Source organism: Protopterus annectens, chromosome 8.part1, assembly GCF_019279795.1.
Source record: "Protopterus annectens isolate FY-2018-M chromosome 8.part1, PAN1.0, whole genome shotgun sequence".
NCBI lineage: Eukaryota > Metazoa > Chordata > Ceratodontiformes > Protopteridae > Protopterus > Protopterus annectens.
Genome location: NC_056742.1, coordinates 536,873,520 through 536,896,562, shown reverse-complemented (window position 1 = coordinate 536,896,562; position 23,043 = coordinate 536,873,520). Strand labels below are relative to the sequence as shown.

General features: G+C 41.0%; 1 protein-coding gene across 1 annotated transcript in view; it reads left to right on the top strand.

Moving 5' to 3' along the window:
* Positions 1-23,043, top strand: part of EDC4 (enhancer of mRNA decapping 4) — a 2,017,057-nt gene that overhangs the window by 18,834 nt on the left and 1,975,180 nt on the right. The window lies entirely within an intron of this gene.

Sequence of the window (23,043 nt, the reverse complement as noted above, 5' to 3'; positions counted from 1 at the left end):
AATTTGCACTGCAGATTTGCCTGATGTTAGTTGCAAATGGATGATTTCAGAGGTATCATGCTGCGCCACTAACCTGGAGGTGTAGGTATCCTTGATGAATATGGATACACCCCCTCCTTTTGTGTTTCGGTCCATGTTCTGTGGCTGAAATGTGTGGTATGAGTTGTAGCCCGGTAGTGCTGGGGTGCTCTGTGGAGCCTTGAACCAGGTTTCAGTTACTGCACAGATGTCGACTTTCTCCATACTGAGGAGTATATTTTATATATATATATATATATATATATATATATATATATATATATATATATATATATATGCATATATATATATATATATATATATATATATGTATATTATAATATATATATATATGTATATTATAATATTGTATATTGTACTAAGTTACAGTTAAACACAAAGTAGTTACATTTCTGTTTACATTTATATACATACAGTAGTTAACTTTTGTACCTTCTAAGATTTTATAGAGGTAGAAGTTATTAGAGAGATTAATACTAAAATTATAATCTGTGGACTGCATTGTTGTGGCAGGACAGGTAGTTTACATCCTTGTAAGTTGGGAATTGCTGATTGAAGTCTCAGTGTCTGTTATTCTAAAAGTGCATTAGTTCTGGTTTAAGCACTTGGACTTCAGACCAGTTATTTTACATTAAGAAGGTTTGTGGTCTGCACTCTTGTGGGAGGAGAGGCTAGATTCTGCCCTTCTGAGCTGTGAATTTCTGGTTAAAGGCTTATTGTGCCTGCTTATTTGAACTGTTTCTTTCTGAAATTTGTGCACATTTTTTGCTGTAGCCCAGAAGTTAGTAGTTTATTGGCCATTTTGGGCTAATTTCTCTCTCTTTCATTTCCCTGCTATAAAAACTGCATTTGCACGTTCTTTATGCTTGTATACAGCTCAGCAAGGGCATGCCAGGTGTCCTGCAGAGTTCCACAGCAGCAGACAGTCAAAGAGAGACTTTGGAGTGATTTAAGTATCATTTTTCTACATTTTCGTGCTGTCTTTAACTAATTCTGCCTAAATGCCGATTTTTAGCGCTTCTGTGATTTAAAAAGCTTGTTCTGCTACATATTGTACTTATCTGCTGCCTGCACTTGAGCTAAGTCATTTTTGTGTTTAAATAATCTGTTTAACTGTTGTAGGCAACACACTAAAGTTATTGTTGTTGTCTTTCGGCTTTTCCCGGTTAGGGGTCGCCACAGCGGAAGTCCAGTCCGCTAATGATTGGCAGTAGATTTTCACGAACGTTGAGGTGCCAGCTCGACGTTCAACCTTCAACGAAGGCACGCCCATTTACACATGTCTTTCGAATGCCCACCCAACCATGGGGAGGACATATAGACTCCACACAGAAGGCACTCCCCGCACTCCAGCCGAGAATCGAATGGGAGAACCTCTTGCTGTGAAGCAGCAACGCTACTGAGGCTACACACTCAAGTGCGATAGCCATTTCTGTGCATTTACAGTGTTTTCTTTTTATTGTAACTGCTTTATTTTCTGAAAAAAACAAAAAAAAAAAAGTTGATTCTCGCCTTTCTAAACTAGTATTGTCCGGTTTTCAGGTTATTGCTGAATTCAGGTCTGTGTTACAAGTTTCTGTGTTGCCCATACCTTAGTTGGATAGAAGGAAGTTTCTCTGTTCACCTGTGAGAGAGGGGAGCTTTGAGCAGCCTATCTGTCCCTGGATGAGTGGTTTCAGCCCAGAAGTTAGTAGTTTATTGGCATTTTGGGCTAATTTCTATCTCTTTCATTTCCCTGCTATAAAAACCGCATTTGCGTGGTTTTGCGTGCCAGGCAGCGCCGGTTAGCTAGGGTTAAACTATTCCCGGCTCCACAAAGTTTCCTCTTCATTTCCCTTGGAACTAGACAAACTTTCAATTTAAGCACTCAAACCATTCATTTCACAGCCCAGCACTTGCTCAAAACCCATAGCAAGCATTAATTAGCCCTAGCAATAGACCCCCCCCTATACTGTCCAGAAGGACGAGGCTGTCTTTTCGTCTCTACCAGCCAATCAGTAAAACAGCTCACTTTACCTATTCAGGCATGTCCAAAGGGCAGTTTCAGGTGTACTGTCCAGTCCAACTGGTGAATCTGGGCATTTTGAGGCAATGTTACAATGGCCTCATGTACACAGACAGCCCTCTCCTCCTACCACCAAACACTAATATATGTGAGAGATGCAATTATACAGCCAAACTGGATCCAACGCTCTCTCAACCCAAGACTGGAACTGACAGTCAAGAGGAGAAGGGAAATACTTGCAACACACCACCAGTCTCACATAGACCTACTAAACCAACACCGGCAAATAACACACACAAATACATGAAAACATGCTCTGAGGCTCTAAATAAAAATCTGCAAAAGCAGCAGAGACCTCCAAAGCAGACATGCAAGCAACCTCCACGCCTCATCACAAACCGTGAAACACATAATTCACATAATCAGTATGCCACGCAATCACAACCCTTAAGGCAAAATAACATACCCAACACACTAGTGATAGGGGACTCTATAGTCAGGCACACTGATGTCCCACTAACTAGGCTGGACAAGGGGAAGGTTACAGTTAGCTGCCTTTCAGGCGCCAGGATCCGCCACATAACACAAGCACTTGGGTCACTCCAGAACAAGTACAAGTCTCTGACGAAGGCATCTCTGATCAGTATTAGCAAAAAACTACGGGCACTCATAAAATCGTCTAAGGCCAGCTTCGAGAGAAAAATTGCACAGGACACTAAGGAGAATCACAAGGCTTTCTTTAGTTATGTTAGGAACCTGGGCGAGAATTCCCAGATATGCTCAGAATTAGTACAAAATGACAAAAAATATACTGAACCCACAGACATTGCCAACATCCTAGCTGACAGGCTCAGCGCAGACTCCCCCCCCCCCCCCCACCAAAAGGGCAAATATCTATCCCAGCAGAGTGCTGCCCCCCTGACATCTCAGATGCTCAGGTAAGAGCCGCCCTCTCCAAAGCAAAAAACACAGCATCAATGGGACCAGACGATGTCCCGGGCTGCGTCCTACATTAACTCCAAGAAGAGCTAAACCCAAACATAAAACTAATGTTCAGTCTCAACCTTACTACAAGATATGTACCCAAAGAGTGGCGTACAGCAACAGTGGTCCCTCTCCACAAAGGTGGTGCCTCAACGGATCCTGGAAACTATCGCCCCATAAACCTGACTAGCTTGTTCTGCAAAGCTATGGAAAGGATCATCATGGACCTCATAAATAAAGATATTGGGGACCTACAGACACTGGATCCTACCCAGTTCGGCTTTGTTAAGGGCAGATCCTGCCTCTTAAACCTGGTCGATTTCTTTGAAACAGTCACCAAGGCCATTGACGAGGGGAAGGTGGTCCACACAGCCTACTTGGACCTCGCAAAAGCCTTCGATACAATACCCCACTCGGGCATTATAGATAAGCTCACCAGCTTAAATATAAACCCCTATGTCACTAGATGGGTTGCAAACTGGCTCAAGGACAGAACCCACATGATTAGAATTGCTGGAGCCATGTCAGACTCCAAACCAGTTACAAGTGGCGTCCCACAAGGCTCAGTCCTGGGACCTCTCTTGTTCGGTATATATTTCTTGGAGGTACAGGCCAACACGGAAGGACTGTGGCTGACCAAGTTCGCAGATGACTGCAAACTGGGTGCCATAATAGACTCTCCAGCCGACACAAGCATCCCCCAAAAGGGCCTCATAGAAACAGACAACTGGTGCCAGAGCCATGGCCTCAAGCTAAACGCCAAAAAGTGTATAATCATCCCCTTTGGCAAAAACAAAGTGCCCACAAATTACCACATAGGTGGTAATCCATTAAGTACAGAAGAAGTAATTAGGGACCTGGGGACCCAAGTTGATAGCAATCTCTCATTTGACAACCACGTGGCCAAAGTGGTTAGAAAAACATTTTATATAGCCCACCTAATCATGAAGGGATTCACATCTAGATCAGGGGAGGTCATTGTGCCTCTTTACTCATCCCTCATCAGGCCCATAATTGAGTACAGTGCCACTTTTGGGATATATCTTACCAGACATCTGCAGCAACTGGAAAGACCCCAAAAGTACCTCACCAAGAGGATCAAAGGGCTCAAACAGATGCCATATGCTGCCCGGTTAAAGAAACTCCAGCTCTACTCAGTGACATACCGCCTGCTTAGAGTTGATCTGTGCCTGATGTATAAAGCCATGTCCAGCCCGGAATTAATGGACATTCTGCACCTCAGAAAATCCAAATCCCATCGAGCTACGCGCTCGAGAGACTTGAACCTCAGCACTGAAATAAATAGGACATGCTGGAGGGACAGATTCATAACCCAGAGGCTCCCTTCACTCTGGAATAAAATCCCAGTCCAGGTTAGGCAGAGTCCCTCATTGGATCTCTTCAAGAGGAATCTTGATGAGTGGATGGGAGATCGTAGGTTTACCCCGGGTATCACTTCTGTGTCACTGTTCAACAGAGGCACAGTATACTAACCTCGAAAAAGGGCATAGCAAAATTAATTTAAAATGGGTGGCGAAAGCCAAACACACTCTGGCTAGGCTTATAAATGCCCTAGGGCAGGTAGCCTAGTATGAACCTATGAACCTAAATATGACTCTGTCATTGTCCATGTTGGTGTGAATGACCTGAGACGTACCTCCCTGGACTACATGGAAAGAGACATGGAAGAGCTCTCTGATCATGTAGCCCAGGCCGGTATGACCCTGACCTTGAGTAGCATCCTGCCCTCACCAAGAATGATGCCACAGTATAAAGAAAAAATTATCAATTTCAACAATTGACTGTTTCTGGTGTCATTCAAAGGGGATCCAGTATCTGTCCGCCTGGGATGACATGCTCGACAAGCCACGTTGCTTCGCAAGAGATGGCTTGCACCTATCACCCTTAGGCTTTCGAATACTGGCCAAGGCTTTTGCCACCCACATAGTGCCTTTTAGGCAAGGCTCAAAATACAATCCCACCACCGTAAATAGCACAAGTAACCAAAAACTGAGGGTAATATTACTCAACGCTAGAAGTCTAAACTTCAAAATGCATGCACTCGAGGCACTCCTCAGTATGGAGAACATCGATATCTGTGCAGTAACAAAAACCTGGTTTAAGGCTCCAGAGAGCACCCCAGCACTACCAGGCTATAACTCATGCCATACTTTTTGGCCACAGAACCCGGACTGAAACACAAAAGGCGGGGGTGTATCCATATTCATCAAGGATACCCATACCTCCAGGTTAGTGGCGCAGCACGATGCCTCGGAGATCATCCATGTGCAACTAACAATGGGCAAAACTGCAATTCAAATTGTAGCTTGCTACAGATCACCCACCAGGACCCCCATTCTGCGTTTCTGGAGACACTGGAAAATATGAAGGTCCTACCAAACTCCCTAATATTGGGTGATTTCAATTACCCAAACATTAACTGGGAGAACTACTCAAGTACTAACTCCCTTGCCCAACGCTTTCTAGAATTTATAAACTCGAATGCCCTGGATCAACTGGTCAACACCCCCACCAGAGGTGACAACATATTGGACCTGGTCCTCACCAACATGGGCGACCGGTGTTCCACACCGGAGGTCAACCCCTCGCTGGTTAGATCAGACCATAGACTAATCACTCTGGATATCCACATTCCGCCCCACCCCCAATCAAGGAAACCACCATGAAAACCTTTTCAAAAGCAAACTTCACATTACCAAAGACCAAGGTGGAAAGGTTCACAGCCCCCCATGCTAAAGGACAATGCTGTCCAAGCTGCTGAATCCCTTACAAAGGCACTCTATGAGCACTTGCAAGAATGCATGGATCGTGCTATCCCAAGCAAAATCAAGACTCACTCCTCTAAGAAAAGGAAACCAGTCTGGTGGACCCCTGCCATAAACAAGCTGTACAATAGAAGGAGGAAACTAGTTCAGAAAAGAGTAACATCCCAAGAAGGAAAGACATCCCCGATTAGTATCAGCAAGAAACAATAATCCCTCATAAAATCATCCAAGGCTAGCTTTGAAAGAAAAATTGCAAAGGACTCCAAAGATAATCACAAAGCGTTCTTTAGCTATGTCAAGAACCTAAGTGGAAACTCTCAAATCTACTCTGAGTTAGTGTAGAATGGCACAAAATACACTGAACTGCCTGATATTGCCAACATTCTGGCAGACAGGTTTAGTGTAGACTTCACCCCCCTCTCACCCCTAAAGTGCAAAGGGCCCTTATCCATACCAGAAGAATGTAGAGCCCCGACAATCACTGACAGACAGGTTAAAACAGCCCTATCCAAAGCCAAAAATACAGCTTCAATGGGACCAGACGGTTTCCCAGACTGTTTCTTAGACGAGCTCCAAAATGAACTAATCCCCTCACCTAAACTCACTGTTCAAACAGCCTCTCTACAGGCTACGTACCCATAGAGTGGCGCACAGCAACAGTTATCCCGCTCCACAAAGGTGGAGCCACAACGGACCCCGGGAACTATCGCCCTGTAAGCCTGACTAGCCTGTTCTGCAAGGCTATGGAGCGCATCATCATGGAACTCATTAACAGAGACATTGGGAACCTCCAAACATTGGACCCTACCCAGTTTGGCTTTGTTAAGGGCAGATCATGCCTCCTAAACTTGGTGGACTTCTTTAAGTTACCAAGGCTTTAGACAAGGGAAAGGAGGTCCACACAGCCTGCCTAGACCTCGCAAAGGCTTTTGACACCATTCCCCATTCTGGTATTATAGACAAACTCACCAGCCTGAACATAAACCTTTGCGTTACGAGATGGGTTGCCAGTTGGCTCACAGAACCTACACCATGAGAGTTACAGGCTCTAGGTATGACTCTAAACCGGTTACATGTGGCGTCCCCCAGGGCTCAATCCTGGAACCCCCTCCTGTTCGGTATATACTTCTCAGAGGTACAGGCAAGCACAGGAGGACTGTGGCTGACCAAGTTCGCAGACTGCAAACTGGGGGCCATAATTGTCTCTCCGGCTGATACAGACATCCTCCAGAAGGTTCTCACGGAGACTGATACCTGGTGTCAAAATCATGGCCTCAAGCTAAATGCCAAAAAGTGCATAGTCATTCCCTTTGGAAAAAACAAAGTACCCGCGAAGTACCACATACGTGGTAGTCCCCCAAATACAGAAAATGTAATAAGAGATCTGGGGACCCAAGTAGATGGTAATATCTCCTTTGATAATCATATTGCCAAGGTGGTTAGAAAATCCTTCTATGTGGCCCACCTGATTCGCAAAAGGATTTGCATCTAGAACAAAAGAGGTCATTGTGCCCCTCCACTCATCACTCATCAGACCCATTATAGAGTACAGCGCCCTGTTTCGGATATACCTTACAAGACACCTGCAACAGCTGGAAAGACCACAGAAGTACCTCACCAAGAGGATTACTGGCCTCAAACAGATGCCCTATGCTGCCCGACTGAAGAAACTTCAGCTGTACTTGGTTGCATACCGCTTACTCAGAATTGATCTCTGCCTGACATACAAGGCCATGTCCAACTCAGAATTGATGGACGTGCTCCACCTAAAAAAAAGAAACCCCTGAGAGCCACATGCTCTAGGGATCTAAACCTCAGCACAATGATAAATAGGACGTGCTGGAGGGATAGATTCCTGTCCCAGAGACTCCCCATGCTTTGGAACAGGATTCCAGTGTACATTAGGCAGACCCCCTCACTAACACTCTTCAAGATAAACCTTGACGAGTGGATGGGAAACAGAAAATTGACCCCGGGGATCACTGCAGTGGCTCTGCTGGACAAAGGCACAGGGAACTAATCTAAGGGGGCGGCTAAAGCCAGCACATTCTGGCTAGGCTTATAGATGCCCGCGGGCAGATAGCCTATGTACGTATGAAAGAGTACTAGGATTAACCCTTCGTTCAGTCCACTTGCAGGCATGCAGGTACATAATGGTTCATACTGTTGCATTATCACTGAACCTGGGAGGGCTGTAATTTTGAGGGCTGGTACTTTTTTATTTTTATGTTCTTTAGCATGGCCAAAGCTGACTGTCAGCTGTACTCTTTTTGTATGCAGTATGGATGTAAACATATATATATAAGTACATGCTATATCTACATATAAGTGACCAGCAAACATGGGCTATGCTCATCCTCTGTTCTGTAAGGCTCACAGTATTTAGTAAAGCCACAATATTGGCCCTTTGCAGACTGGCGGAGTCCTATATGTGCTATTATTGATGCTTTCCACCTATCTCGGACATTTTGTAAAGGTGTATTTGGTGTTATTTGGGGACTACTTGTACAAAGATTGTTCAAGGCTTGTATCTGTGTACCTGGAAAACCGTTGTTACACCTTGGCTGTTTTAACTGCCACCTGTTTATAGACCGTGCAACTCTGAGTAACAGGAATGTACCACCTATTACTGATTCAGCCTATTCATATTCTCTCTCACTGTAGCTGGGTTTAACGGTCTTAATTGTGCATTATCTGTTTCTTTTCTAATGAATTGAGTAAATCCGTGATTAGTGTAGACTTTCCAGTGTCCTTTCTTTGGACCTTTTGATGTTTGGTAAACCTTTGCTAATAAGGTATCACAGTATTTTTTTAATAGTTGTGTATGTTCTTGTGAGTACCATTGAAGCAGAAATGCAGACTGGGATCATGGAAGAAAGCACAGTAATGTACAGCTTTTGGAGCTGAAAGAATGTTTATCATTAAAATTCCTGTAAAGTAAGGCTGAAATACTTCCAAAGTTAATGAGGAGAGACAGGGTGACATCAGCATCTTCTAAATAGATAAACTGCTGAATTGAAACTCTGTTCTGTTTTAATTTTTATTTTTTTCATCTGATTAAATTCCATTTTTGCAACTAATATGCACTTTGATTTTTTTTTGTGCAGATTTTTAGATTGTGTTGTTTTTATGAAGTAGCTTATAGGCCATGTTGCTTTGTTTGACAGTTACTCCGGATACATTTCTGAAGCCTTGGCAGCGGAGCAATTGGCTTGTAGAGCTGCATGGGATGCAGAGTATAGTGGGAAAAAGATGCTAAGGATGAAGCTGCCAGGTAACAGGAAAAGAGGAAGGCCTAAGATGAGGTGTATGGATGTGGTGAGAGAGGACATGTAGGTGTTTGGTGTGACGGAGACAAGATGCAGAGGACAGGAAGAAATGGTAACAGTTGATCTGCTGTGGTGATCCCTAACGGGAGCAGCTGAAAGAAGAAGATTGTTCACGGTGATACATCTGTTGATCAGTAGCAGCTGACATTGGCTGCTAATTTGAGGTAGTCGTTTGGCAGCTTGTTGACGGCAAGGGTTGTGGGTTTCACTTGGCTTAGCAATTCCTTGTTTGGACAGGTTTAAAAGAGAGAGGTGAATCGGTGATAGTAGGGAGGGCGATTTGTTGGAGGCTTTTTTTTTTTTTTTTTTTTTTAATGAGCAAGAGGATGGGATTTATGAAAAATTAACTTTCTTTTGTGTTTTTGATATTTGGGGATGGGGTAGGGGTGTGGCCTGGATGGATAAGCTGATTGATGGAGGCCCAGAATTTGTGTGGGTTGTTTTGATGCTTGGACTGAATGTGTGTATAGTACAGTTTTTTTTATCAGCTCTGATTTGCTTTTTGCAGACCTTTCTTAGGTGGCGGTAGGTGTCTAGGGAAGGTTTTGATTTGTTGGTTATATTTTGATACCAGAGTTTGTCTCTGTTTTAGTAACTGTTTGGTTTCTTTAGAGAGCCATGGGAAGTTGTTAGTTTTTGTTATGTCTGAAGGGGGCAAGTGTGTTTAGAACATCAAGAAGTATGTTATTGAAATAATCAACTGCTGCATCTAGTGGGAGGTATTTTAATGGGGACCAGTTACAACTTGTTTGTATTTGTTTAAAGGTGTCTATGGAGAAATTTTTGTAGTACGCATTTGTTTATATGTTTGTGGTTTTGTGGGTGAGCTGTGGTGTCTTAGAAAGAAGGTTAGTACGTGGTCACGTAGGCTGTCAGGTAGACAGCCTGAATGGTGGATTAGAGAGGGTTTGTTAGTCAAGGTCCAGTCGAGAATGGATTGTTTGTTGCTGGTTTTGTCAAGTCTAGTGGGTGAATGAATCAATTGGGTGAAACCATGTAGGTTGATATGATTTGAAGGGTTATCTGATGAGCAGGTTTGCCAATCGGTATTGAAATTACCAACTAGTATAGTTTCTTGGGTAAGTATGGGCTGAGGCCCTTGAGAGAAGGTTTTCTATTGTGGAGGGATTATTTGGTGGTTTGTATACAGCTAGTAAGACGATATGTTTGCTGTTATTGATTTTTAGATGAGATGCTAAGAGTTCTGTGTTATAGATATCTGGGATGTTTACCTGCAGGTTTTTGAAATTGAGTGTTTTTATATAGAATTGCTACTCCTCTACCTTGTTTTGTTGTCCTGCCTTGTCTGACTATATAAAATTAAAAGAATGAAAACATTTTCATTGCTTTTATGTATAAACATGCATAGTAAGATATGAGCTTCCAGTTTCTCAGTTTTTGTATTATCTTCTGTTTAGTTTCTTCCCATATATTCCTAGCTACAGTAACATAAGTCATTTTAATCCATACTCCTAAATACTTCATTTTATTTTGTCCCAATAAATATGGGTATCGCTGAACTAATTTGTGTGTGGATACATAATTTATGGCTATAGCCTTTATCTTCATTAATTTTATAACCCGAAAGAAAACTTGAAACTGTCTCATAATGTTCCACAACACCAAAATATCCTTTTCTGGGTTTATCAAGTGCAGAATAATAATATTTGCAAATAAATGCAACTTTTCCTGATTACCATACCAAGTATATCCTTAAATTTCTAAGTCCAAAACAGTGTAAGAAACGTCTCTGTCTGGAAGATTTTCAGTCCATATATCTCTAGTTAATCACTGTATATTAATCAGATCAGACAATAGTAGTAGAAGTCGCGAACTTAAACTCGTCTTAAGTAAAAAAAAAAAATAATAATAAATATATATAAAATTGTACAGAATTACTATGTATTCGAAAGTAATCCAAGCAAGGCAGGCAGTCTGTTTCCAGTCGAAAATCCTTTATTAAGTACACAGACAAGCGATCCAAGTAAAACAAAAATAGAGTAATAATTTCCTCACAAGCTTTCTAAAGATATATATATATATATATATATATATATATATATATATATATATATATATATACTTTTTTTTTAATCGGGCATGGGAGTGGTTTATTGTGCTGTAAAACAAAGTGTTATTGGTACACATGTTAAATTCACATCCCTTCCCCCATCAGTGTGACATTCTGTCAGAAGAAAAAATTCAAACGTGTCGCATCTGCCTCGGGTGATGAATTTTCCTTTATTAGCAGCTAACCAGATTACACAGCATGTTGGCCAAGATGTCCGGTCTGGACTGATCTGATCTCCTCTGATCTGATCAACTTGTTTACTGACATCAACTTTTATACTGCAAGCAAAACAACTTTTTGTTACATTTCTGACTGTTGACAGTTGGTTATGAAAAACATATAGGGTAAACATGTTTATCACAAATTACCTCAAACCCACAGCTAGTACAGAATGTTCAAGAAGTACAGAATGTTCAATTCAACAACGGTAGCTCAAATTTTCCAGGACACACAGCCTGCCCCAGTAAATTAACTCTTACTCGGCCGTGCGTCCTTATCCCAGGCTTCACTGAGCTATAACCAAATCTCTTTATTCTGAAATGCAGAAAACAGATATCATTCAGGTTCATAAGCAATGCTGCATTTCATTCACAGATGAGGCCCATCTTTGATGGGCATATCCCAACAAATAACATGTTCACTTTGCAAGAACAGGAAAAAGACAAATAACAGTATGTTTTTAAAACTTTTTCTCTTAACATTTCCCCCCTGAAAACACTTTTATTTGTATTTTATTTCAGCAATATATGGTAAAAACTAAGTTTTTCTTTGCATACATTACTTCAGTTGCAAGACAAATTTTTAAACTTCAAAAACATTTGCAAAAAGTCACATTTTCATGTATTCACTTTCACCAGTCTGTTGCAATTGCTGGTACATCGTCTTCGTAACAGCAGTATCAACCAGTCTTTGTAGAAGACCTCTGATACAGGGTATACAACAACAACCACATACCACCACGATAGCCACAGCGACTCCAACGGACACCAGGAAACTGCTGATGAGATGACTCCATTTTCCAAACCACGCTTGTAGAAAATCTGTAAAGGGATTATTTACCCCAGAGTTCTCTGCCAATTCTTCGGATAACATTTCCAAACCTTTCAAAGCTCGAGAGATACTTCCATCAGGCGCAGTGTTGTTTGGAATATATGTACAACAGAAAGTCCCAAACATCTTGCGAACTCCTCCTTCTTTGGCCAGGAGCATATCCAACGCAATTCGATTCTGCCATGCCACCTGCGAAGTGGCCTCCAGTTGTTCAGCAATTCCTTTCAATGCATCTTTGGTATAGTTCACAAAACGCTGCTGGTTATAGTAAATGTAGTTGATCCAGTCCACATTCTTATTAGGGTGAATCCAGACAAAGATGGATGTAAAACCAGCTGCGATTTATTGCTTTGTATTCATCAGGTACGCCTCTTGGTACGCCAATGCTATCGATGTAGACACCGTTATCGAAAGATTGCTTCGTTGCCTTTCTTTTTCTCCTACTCAACCATTTTGGCTTTATTTCAAGTTCTCTTACGAAATTGCTTGCTGGAACTGGGAAAATGTAGAATGGCAGAATTAACTTTACAAGTGCACAAGTTCCCTTCCAGGGAATCGTAAGCCTTGGTCTGAGTTTGTTGTCTCTACATAACCACCATACGTCTGCTAAACTATGAGTTTGGTTCTCCAGAAATGGATTCCCATTGCCATTCACAGTAACATTGCAATAGTTCTGTTCCATATTGCCATAATTTTTCCCTGTGCCATCTTTTGGAAATGCACTTATACGACCTGGATAGGAAATCGCTGCAGGCAGTTTCTCAACTTTGCTTATGACCAGAAAACGCTGAGTTTCATCTTTGCATTTATCTTCAGTTTTGTTGAAGAATAATTTCAACAGACATGTTAGGTTACCTTCATTTTGCATCAATGGGACTGTTGCTAATTGCTGTTTACCTTCAGCACAAGAAATACAGTTCTCACGATGGGCTTCTCGGGTACTATATCTAACCCAAGATAACCATTCATTATGGTGAACGAATCCCGTCTTGAGTAACAATTGTTCTTCTTTTGTGAAGGCAAAATCTGCTTTATTTGTAGCATTCTTAAGGCTTTGTACTTTAAGTTGGAAGGTCCCCAAAGGATCCGTTTTAGTTGGAAGAGACACTCCGATTCCATAAACTCCTGAATCACTTTCTTGTGGTGACACAGTGGTTATAGTAACTACTCCGGTACCTTGGAAATGTGCAATTTTTATTCTTTGTTGCCTGCTTTTATCTTTCTCTGGTATCACTGCACCACTTGTTTCCCATCCATTCACATCTGTTGACCACCAAACACTTGACCAGGACGTACAGTCTCTATTGCACAAGTATTTTGCACGAGTCAAGAAATTATTATTATTCCATTTAGAACAGTCCAAAATTCCTTCACAAAGTTTCACCTTAAACACAGTAGTAACACCTGTTTGCGCTTGCAGCACCACCATTCCTTTTTCTCTTACAACTGTTCCTTCTCGTATGGACATATTTACTTTCGCCACCAAAATCATCATCATGTGACAAATTCCTTCACAAAGTTTCACCTTAAACACAGTAGTAACACCTGTTTGCGCTTGCAGCACCACCATTCCTTTTTCTCTTACAACTGTTCCTTCTCATATGGACATATTTACTTTCGCCACCAAAATCATCATCATGTGACAGTTCAAGTACCAGTTGAACATGGCCATCCTCCCTAAGGACTACCTCGCGCCGTTGGTTTCTTCACTGGGTTTGAGACGAACTTACCCCGATTGGGCTAATCCCCCTTTATAGCCAGACTTTGCGCTCAGAGGTCCGGTGGAGTTTGACCAATATCAATGGCAAAAGGAAGAGCCTTGAGTTTTTTACAGTGGGTGATATGAATCCATGAAGTCCTCTCAGCGATCTTTACAGCCGTAGGTGTCGAGATAAGTACTTGGTATGGGCCTTCCCACCTGGGGGATGACCAATTCTTTCTCTTCACAATTCGGATCCACACCCAGTCCCCGGGTGCCACGCTTAACAAGGTTTCATTTCTGGAATCTGCAAAGGAGTCATTGGTTACAAGAGATTTGACATTTAGCAACTTCTTCATATAATCCGCTAGATCCTCACCCCCTTCACGTTCCACTGGCAACAATCCTTGCCACTGTGGGATGTAATATGGTCTCCCAAACAAAAGTTCAAATGGTGTAAGTCCTTTGTAGGAAGGTGAGATTCGCATGTACAGGAGTGCCAACGGAAGGCACGCAGTCCATGACCTATGTGTTTCTGCCATTAGTTTGCGGAGTTTGCTCTTCAAGACACCGTTGTGTCTTTCCACCAGTCCAGCTGATTGGGGATGGTAAGCACAATGATTTTTGATATCAATTTGAAACACTTGACCCAATTTCTGAACAATCTGGTTAACAAAATGAGACCCATTATCACTGTAAATGTGTCTTGGTAGGCCAAATCGGGGATTTATTTCTGTAGACAAAAGCTTTGCTACTGTTTGTGCATTGGGATGCTTCACTGGAAAAGCTTCTACCCATTTAGAAAAAGCATCAATAATGACCAAACAGAACCTTTTTCCCTCTGAGGGTGTCAATTCAATAAAGTCCATACAGTGTGTGTGGAATGGATACGGAGGGGTAGGGAATGCCTGCTGAGACTTCGTAACTCCCCCCTGAGCATGATACTTTGCACATAATAAATAAGATAAACAGAATTGCTTTGCATAAGTTGAAAACCCTTTACACCAAAACACCTTAGTCACTATTTGAATCATTGTCTGTACTCCTACATGGGCAGGTCCATGGCTAACCAATGCCACATACCTAAAAAGGTTTGAGGGTAATACCATTTTACCATCTGATGCCCTATACAACCCACTCTGTTGAGTGATGCCATATTTTACCCAACGGCATTTTTCCTTCTGTGTCGTCAATGTTTGCATTACTTTTAGTGTCTCTAAGTCTAAGAGGTGTCCGGGCTCCAAATCATTATCATATAAAAACAAATCATTTTCTTGAGCTGCCTTTTTTGCAGCCATATCAGCAAGGGCATTTCCCCTGGAGACAGGATCTTTTCTGTTGGTATGTGTGGAACATTTACATATCGCTATCTGAAGTGGTAGTTGCACTGCATCTAACAACTGTAAAATTAAATCTCTGATTTATTGGTTTGCCTGTCGCAGTAACCATTCCCCTATTCTTCCATAGTTGAGCGAAAACATGTACAGTGGAGAAAGCATATTGACTATCTGTATAAATTGTTACTTTTTTACCCTCCCCTAAGGTACAAGCTCGAGTCAAAGCCACCAACTCAGCTGCCTGTGCAGAATAAATGTTTGACAATCCTTTTGCCTCCAAAACTTCAGTTTCTGTGGTGACAGCATACCCTACTAGTGTTTTTCCTACAGTGTTTTTCTTTGCTGATCCGTCTACAAACAAAACGAGATCAGAATCTATCAACGGAATATCCGTTAAATCTGGTCGGGGAAGTACTTTGTCATGAATGCTCTCTAAACAAACGTGTGGAGTACCTTCTTCTGGAGTCGGCAAAAGTGTCGCCGGATTAAGAGTAGTACATCTTTCTATGGTCATATGAGGCTGTGTCAGCAGCACTGTCATACATGACAAATGTCGACTAGGAGATAAAAAGGTTATCTTATCTTGCAAAAGTATAGTAGCTACTGAATGTGGAACCCGCAATTGTAATGAGTGAAACAAAACTAATGATGCTGAGGCTTGTACTGCCATGGCAGCCGCCACTACAGCTTGAACACAATGCGGCAATGCCCTTGCAACAGGATCTAATCTGGAGGAGTAGAAAGCTATCGGCTTCTGTTTATCCCCATGTACTTGTACCAGAACCAAAGTCATATATCCTCCCTTACAATCAACCATTTGTACAAACGGCTTAGAATAGTTCGGAAAACCCAAAACAGAGGATCCTGCTATCAATTGCTTAATTCTAATAAATGCCTGTATTGCCTTATTTGTCCACTGTATATTATTCTTAGCGCCATGGGAGTATCATAGATCAGTGCGGTCAATGGCCCTACTTCCTCAGCATAGTTAGGGATCCAACTTCTACAAAAATTAGTCACACCTAAAAAGGACATCATCTCCCGCTTAGTCGTAGGCATAGGTGCCTCAAGAATTGCTTGTTTTCTTTTGTTCTCCAGTTGTCTACCTGCCTGCGAAATTAAATAACCCAAGTACTTTACTTGTGCTTTCCACAATTGTAACTTTTCTTTATTTACCTTATGTCCTTGCTCAGCTAAAAAACTAAGAAGGGCAAGGGTATCCTTTTTACAATTTTCCTGCGTGGGTGTGGCCAACAAAATATCATCTACATACAACAGAACTTCGCTTCCCTCTGGGGGAACGAACTGAGCTAAATTCGCAGCCATTTCTTGTGCGAATATTGTCGGACTCTCACAATAGCCCTGTGGCAGTCTGGTGTAGGTGTATCTTTTTCCTTGATAAGTGAATGCAAACCAAAATCTACTCTCCTTATGTAGTGGTATGGGGAAAAAGGCATTGCTTATATCTATGACAGAAAAATATCTGTGCTGAGGTAATAAATCATTAAGTAATGTATAGGGGTCAGGGACCACCGGTGCTCTTGGGATCACAGCCAAATTAACTGCTTGTAAATCCTGAACCAACCTCCATGACCCATCCGGTTTCTTTACAGGAAACAACGGAGTATTGCAGGGCGAATCTGGGCATTCAACAAGAATTCCTACCTGTTTTAGCTGCTCAGTGACTGGCTTAATTCCCTCCTCTGCTTGTTTACTTAGTGGGTATTGGTGCTTACGAGGTCTAAAACCTGACTTTGGAGTTATAAAAACTTCACCTGCTGTTTTCATCAGTCCTTCATCCCCTTTACCTTTTGACCATAAATCTACAGGTAAGGCACTTAACGCACTATCTTCCTCTTGAGTTAGGAGGATTTGTCATGCCATTTCTGTTTTGTCATCCCTGAGGTGCACAGTTGGTTGTGCCCAAGTCACCCAATTTAATATTTGTACCTGGATCTGTTGATCCTTCAACTGACTTTCGGACATTGTGTCCCAATTTGTTACCTTTTTCGCCAAATCTACCCAATGTGTCCCCACCGCTTTAGTAATTGAAATATGTGGGCTATAACCTGAGCGATATAAAGAACTCATTTTCTTGGTCAAAGTACAGGTCACTACTGTATTACCTTGCTTATCTCAGAACATATCATTCAAAATTATCCTTGCACATTTGTGCCTAAAGAATTCTTTTTCAAATTCTTTATCCGGACCAGGGGCCTGTCTGTAGTACATAGTACAATGTAAGTGCGCCGCAACCTGCGGTGACCCGCTCCTAGATTTACTTAAAGCTAGGTTGATCAAATCTGTATCAACCCTCCCCGGCCCGTTTGAAATCAAGTCCTGGCTATACCAGTAAAACAAATCTTGTACTCCTTGTACCACCAAGCCATCCGCTAACCTTTTCGCCTCAATGCCTTTATGTGTGGGAATTGCCGCTATTCCAAACAAATGCATCAAATCTCTTCCCAGCAAATTAACTGGACAAACCTTCGATATAATTACCCTACACCTAACAGTTTGGTTTGTTTGCGGATCTGTGAACAATAGAGGATGAGACAGTGGTTCCTTATAGATTTTCCCGTTTGCTGCTTTCACAAGGACAAACTCATCCGTTTCGCAGTTCGGGGGTAGAACTGCTGGACCCAAAAGTGTACGCGATGAACCTGAATCACATAAAAACTCCACTTTCTGTCCCTCAACCAAAAACTCTATCATGGGTTTTTGATCCAGATGCATAGCAATACCCAAATGTGCCAGGTTTATGACTTCACAGTCACAATCCCGCCCTTCCTTAATTTCCTGGGTGTCCTGACATTCATCGCAGAGAGTGTCTGCCTCATCATCATCACAATCATTCTCGCTTTCTCCTTTTATACAATAATCACAATAATGAATTTGGCGCCTTCCTTTACTATCCTATAGTCATGCGGAGCCCTTGTTCGTAAGCTGTGGGGGATGTTGCCACTCTTCGTAGTCGGCAGCAAAGTGCCCACGTCTACCGCATTTAAAACATTCTCCACGTTTTAACCTCCCCTCATATTCCTCTGAATGTCCACCCTGTTTATATGACGTGTCCCATTTCGGGCCCCCACATTTTTGTACGCCACCACGGCGCCGTTGCCCCCTTTGGTCCTTTACCAAAAATATACCACCATCATCCCCTACTGCTAACACTTGTACTTTCTTTTTCTTTTTTAAATTGAAATGTCGCTCAGCATACCGTGCATATTCAAACAAAGGTTGCAGTCTACATGTTCTGTGATCAGCCATATGCTTAGTTATAAAACTATTTATCGGAGCCTTACAACCTTTAAGAAAAGCGTTTTTCAATTGCTGTTCTTACGGACTATCAGTAGTCTGATCCTGCGGAATCATCATTCCACAATGGTTATTGAACACTTCTGTCAATCTTACAATATAGTGATCTACAGATTCATCATCATTTTGGATGCACTGATTTATTAATGTCCAATCTGCTCTTGGACGCCACTTATCAGAAATTCTCTTCAACAGATCAGTGACTCGCGTGTCTAACACCCCAGAATTATGCTTTAATGTAGTGCCATCATCTGCTTTACATGTCCAAGTACCACAAACTAAGTGCCAATCTGGACCCAGGATTTGTCGCACTACTTGTTCTATTTCTAAACCATTTAGATGATAACTTAAACGCATACCAACTATGTCCTCAGAAAACTTTTGAAAATTAACCTTGGGATGAGGAATACCATCCGTAGCTCGTTTTATATCCTCTCTAGCCCAGGGACAATAAACTAAAATAGTTGGCTCTTGTTCAACATCCCCTGCTTGTGGGTTTGCAATTTGTATTAAGGGAAGTGCTTCTGAGTGGTCAGAAAGTTTAATGGCCCAACGTCCTTGCCCTGCTGGTCCCGACCTTAACTGCATAGGTTGGTCTACCTGTTGCAAAGCAACCTTGGGTACTACGGGAATTTGCGGGTAAATTGGAGGGGTCGCAACGTTTCCTTGAGCAGCCAATAACCCACCCTGCTGTACAGATCCCACATCTTCAGACTGATATTGAGGAGGTTCCGCCAGTACAGCAGCAGTAATTTCCCCATACGGTGGGGCAGTTGCCTGCCTGTGTACCGCACAAACTGTATGCTCATCCTCCTTATCTAAAAATAAAGCTACTTTTCTACTTGGCACCAATGATCCCTTTTGATTTATTTTTTCTTTTTCCTGGCACTGTTTTTGTTTTATAGCTTGTTTATTTGCCTCTTCTAACCATTTTTGTGCTTGGGGAAATCCCAGTTGTCTTTGTTTTTTTAGTTCTAGTTCCCACATCTCTTTTCAAATCTCTAACCAATTTTGCGCAGGCATTCTTATTCAGTGTACCATCAAAATCATATCTCGACTTCCACTTTTTCAAAAATTTAACATTATTTTTGTTTAAACCTTCCATATACTTAGCATCAACATTTAAACAGGCATCACTCTCACACTTGCAACAACTCAAACCCATGTTTCCCCTAGATTTCTTATTTTACCTTCCTTTTTTTTTTCTTTTTTCTTTTTCAGGTATTTAGGACTGTATCAGAATTATTTTACAGGGCTTACTATAAAATGGGACTATCTTAACGGGTGATCCTAACAAAATAATCATAACAAGTAATCATACTCATCCTTAACTAAAAATAAAACCTTGTCGACAAGATTAAATTAAATTAAAAGAAATTTATTTTTCATCCTACCTGAACCAGATGAGACTCCGTTTCCCCTTTTCGTTCAGAAACCATCCCTCAGATAGGGATCAGAGAGCGACCAGCCTCTTTCCAACGACAAATCAGTCGGAGGGCTTTCAGTCGAGGGAATCTTAAGATGAGAAACCCTCACCTGCATGGGTTTTTCGGTCTCTCTGTCGGTCTGATCCGTATCTTCGTAGAGGTTTCCGGTCCAAAGGACCAAAATGTCAGAAGAAGAAATTCAAACGAGTCGCATCTGCCTCAGGTGATGAATTTTCCTTTATTAGCAGCTAACCAGATTACACAGCATGTTGGCCAAGATGTCCGGTCTGATCTGATCTCCTCTGATCTGATCAACTTGTTTACTGACATCAACTTTTATACTGCAAGCAAAACAACTTTTTGTTACATTTCTGACCGTTGACAGTTGGTTATGAAAAACATATAGGGTAAAAATGCTTATCACAAATTACCTCAAACCCACAGCTAGTACAGAATGTTCAATTCAACAGCGGTAGCTCAAATTTTCCAGGACGCACAGCCTGCCCCAGTAAATTAACTCTTACACGGCCGTGCGTCCTTATCCCAGGCTTCATTGAGCTATAACCAAATCTCTTTATTCTGAAATGCAGAAAACAGATATCATTCAGGTTCATAAGCAGTGCTGCATTTTGTTCACAGATGAGGCCCATCTTTGATAGGCATATCCCAACAAATAACATGTTCACTTTGCAAAAACAGGAAAAAGACAAATAACAGTATGTTTTTAAAACTCTTTCTCTTAACACATTCGAGTTGGTCCTGCCCTACTTAGTAGCTGTCATAATAATATATAACCCTTATGTACTTTAAATACAATTTATAATGATGTGGTACCTCTTATTTAACCAGATTATTAAGTCTGTGATTTTATCCAAGATAATACACTACATGGCTGGAAGTATATCAACCTTAGTCCATTTGGCAATCAAAAAATATATGTAAATATATACATACACTTTGCTTGTAAAAAATCAATTGTAAAAATCATATTCTGTTTTCATAACCTATTGTTAACAAATATTGCTTTTGTCCTACAGGACAGGTCTGTGTACAGGAACCCTAAAAATTATCTATAAAAATATTATTGTAGAATTAGTATTATTACACATAATTTTGAATAAAGTGGAAAAAAAAGAGAACCAGAAAAAGAACAAATTTAAGTAATGTTCCCTGCTGAAAGCTGATTATTTCCCCCCAAAATTTCTTCATATGACAACTGTTGTCCATTGAATAAAATCCATCAGTTAAAATGCAGTTCATAATACAAATATAAGTTAAATATTGATTAATACATAAAATGCTATAACTGTAATTTAGCAGCCCAAAGCTTCAAAACACTGTTTAAAGAAAACATTTCATTTAAACCTGGATGTTCACTTGCGTTCAGCCTTACTTGCCACATAGCTGTTCATGATATTCTAGTGTAAAACCTGTTCTAAAACAAAACAAAAAAAAAATTGTATAATTTTTGCAAACTATCCTGTGCCTAAAAATGTCATATTAATGCTCTTCTGTTTTTTTGCTTTATTTGCGTTCAGTTTTTCCTATGTAAAAACTAGAACAAAAATCACAAAAGGGAAAATACACAATCCCCTTACTATTACAATCATAATGTGAAGAGAATTTAATCCAGTGGTTTAAACCATTTACAATATAAGCTCTGTGGCGTGTCTGATAACTGCATAACACTATAGTAGAAGTAACTAGATAGGGGTTCCAATCTCAATACTGACAAGTGTGTTTGGGTGAGAATCATATCCTGTGTGGATTATACCATTTGACAGCTCATGTGGAGTAGTGGTAGCTCCTGTGACTGGAGTGCCCAGGGTCCTTGGTTTGAGACTTGCCAGGGATGTGTATTTGCCGGGTGCAGTGGCGCGTGCATGTAGTCCCAGCTGGCTGGCTGGGAGGCAGACGCTGTTGGATCAATTGAGCCTGAGGACTGTTGGGTGGCAGGACTTGTAGAAATTAAGTACAATATATTCTTTCTCTTTGAAAATATAGCTATACTGTATGCAGGCTCTGTATTTAATGGTGGCTGCTTTGAATGGAGTGTTTCTGATTATAACATAAGTAGTGCCCTTTTCAAGTCCCTCTTTGCTTGTTAAAGGTTTCTGGTTAATGCAAGGTTTATTACATAGTTTGTCAATTAAAACTCTGTTGTGCAATATAATATTCCACTGTTTATTACAGAGGAGCAGCACAGCTTGAACTTCTTTACCATATTTAATACACATACTGCTGTCATATTCTCAAATGCTTTCCCATAGTGTGTAGAGGAGCATAATTGTACTGCAGTCCGGTACCTAAAACAGGTTTGTATTTTTCTTGTTGACTGTTTAAAACCTCAACCTTGACACTAATGAGCATCTCTCTTGAATACCCCCTTGCCAAAAAAAACATATCTATTAAAACGTCCAGGCCTTTAATAAAAATATTGTCCTCAGAAATAATTCTAGCAAGTCTAACCAGTTCTCCTTTAATTAAACTCTTTTTCTGCATATATGGCTGACTACTGTTAAAATGGAGATAACTATTTGAAAAAGTGGGTTTTCTATAAATAGTTGATTTAAATCCATCTAAATTAAAATCTTTACTTAATAGTAGTAATAACATCTGAAAATTGAGGACTAAATCTTCAAAAATCAGTAGTAAAGTTACTATAGGCAATACATTTGAAACTATTCTAGATATCCTTTCCAAATAATAAATATGTCATCCAAAAAAGTAACAACAAACTAGATAAAACGTAAATTGAAAATAAACGTCTGCTTCCAGTAAAACATGACTGCATCAGCATATAAAGGGGTGTACGCAGAACCTATGGCTACTCCACTGGTTTCTTTAAAATATCCTTCCTCAGAAAAGAAAATTTTTTCCCCAAACATCTTTATTACATTTTCACGTATGACAAAGGCAGTCGTACGTTTTATTGAAATTCAAAACATACAAAATGATTCCACTTTAGTTGCAGTTTACATCACAGACACCATTGAAA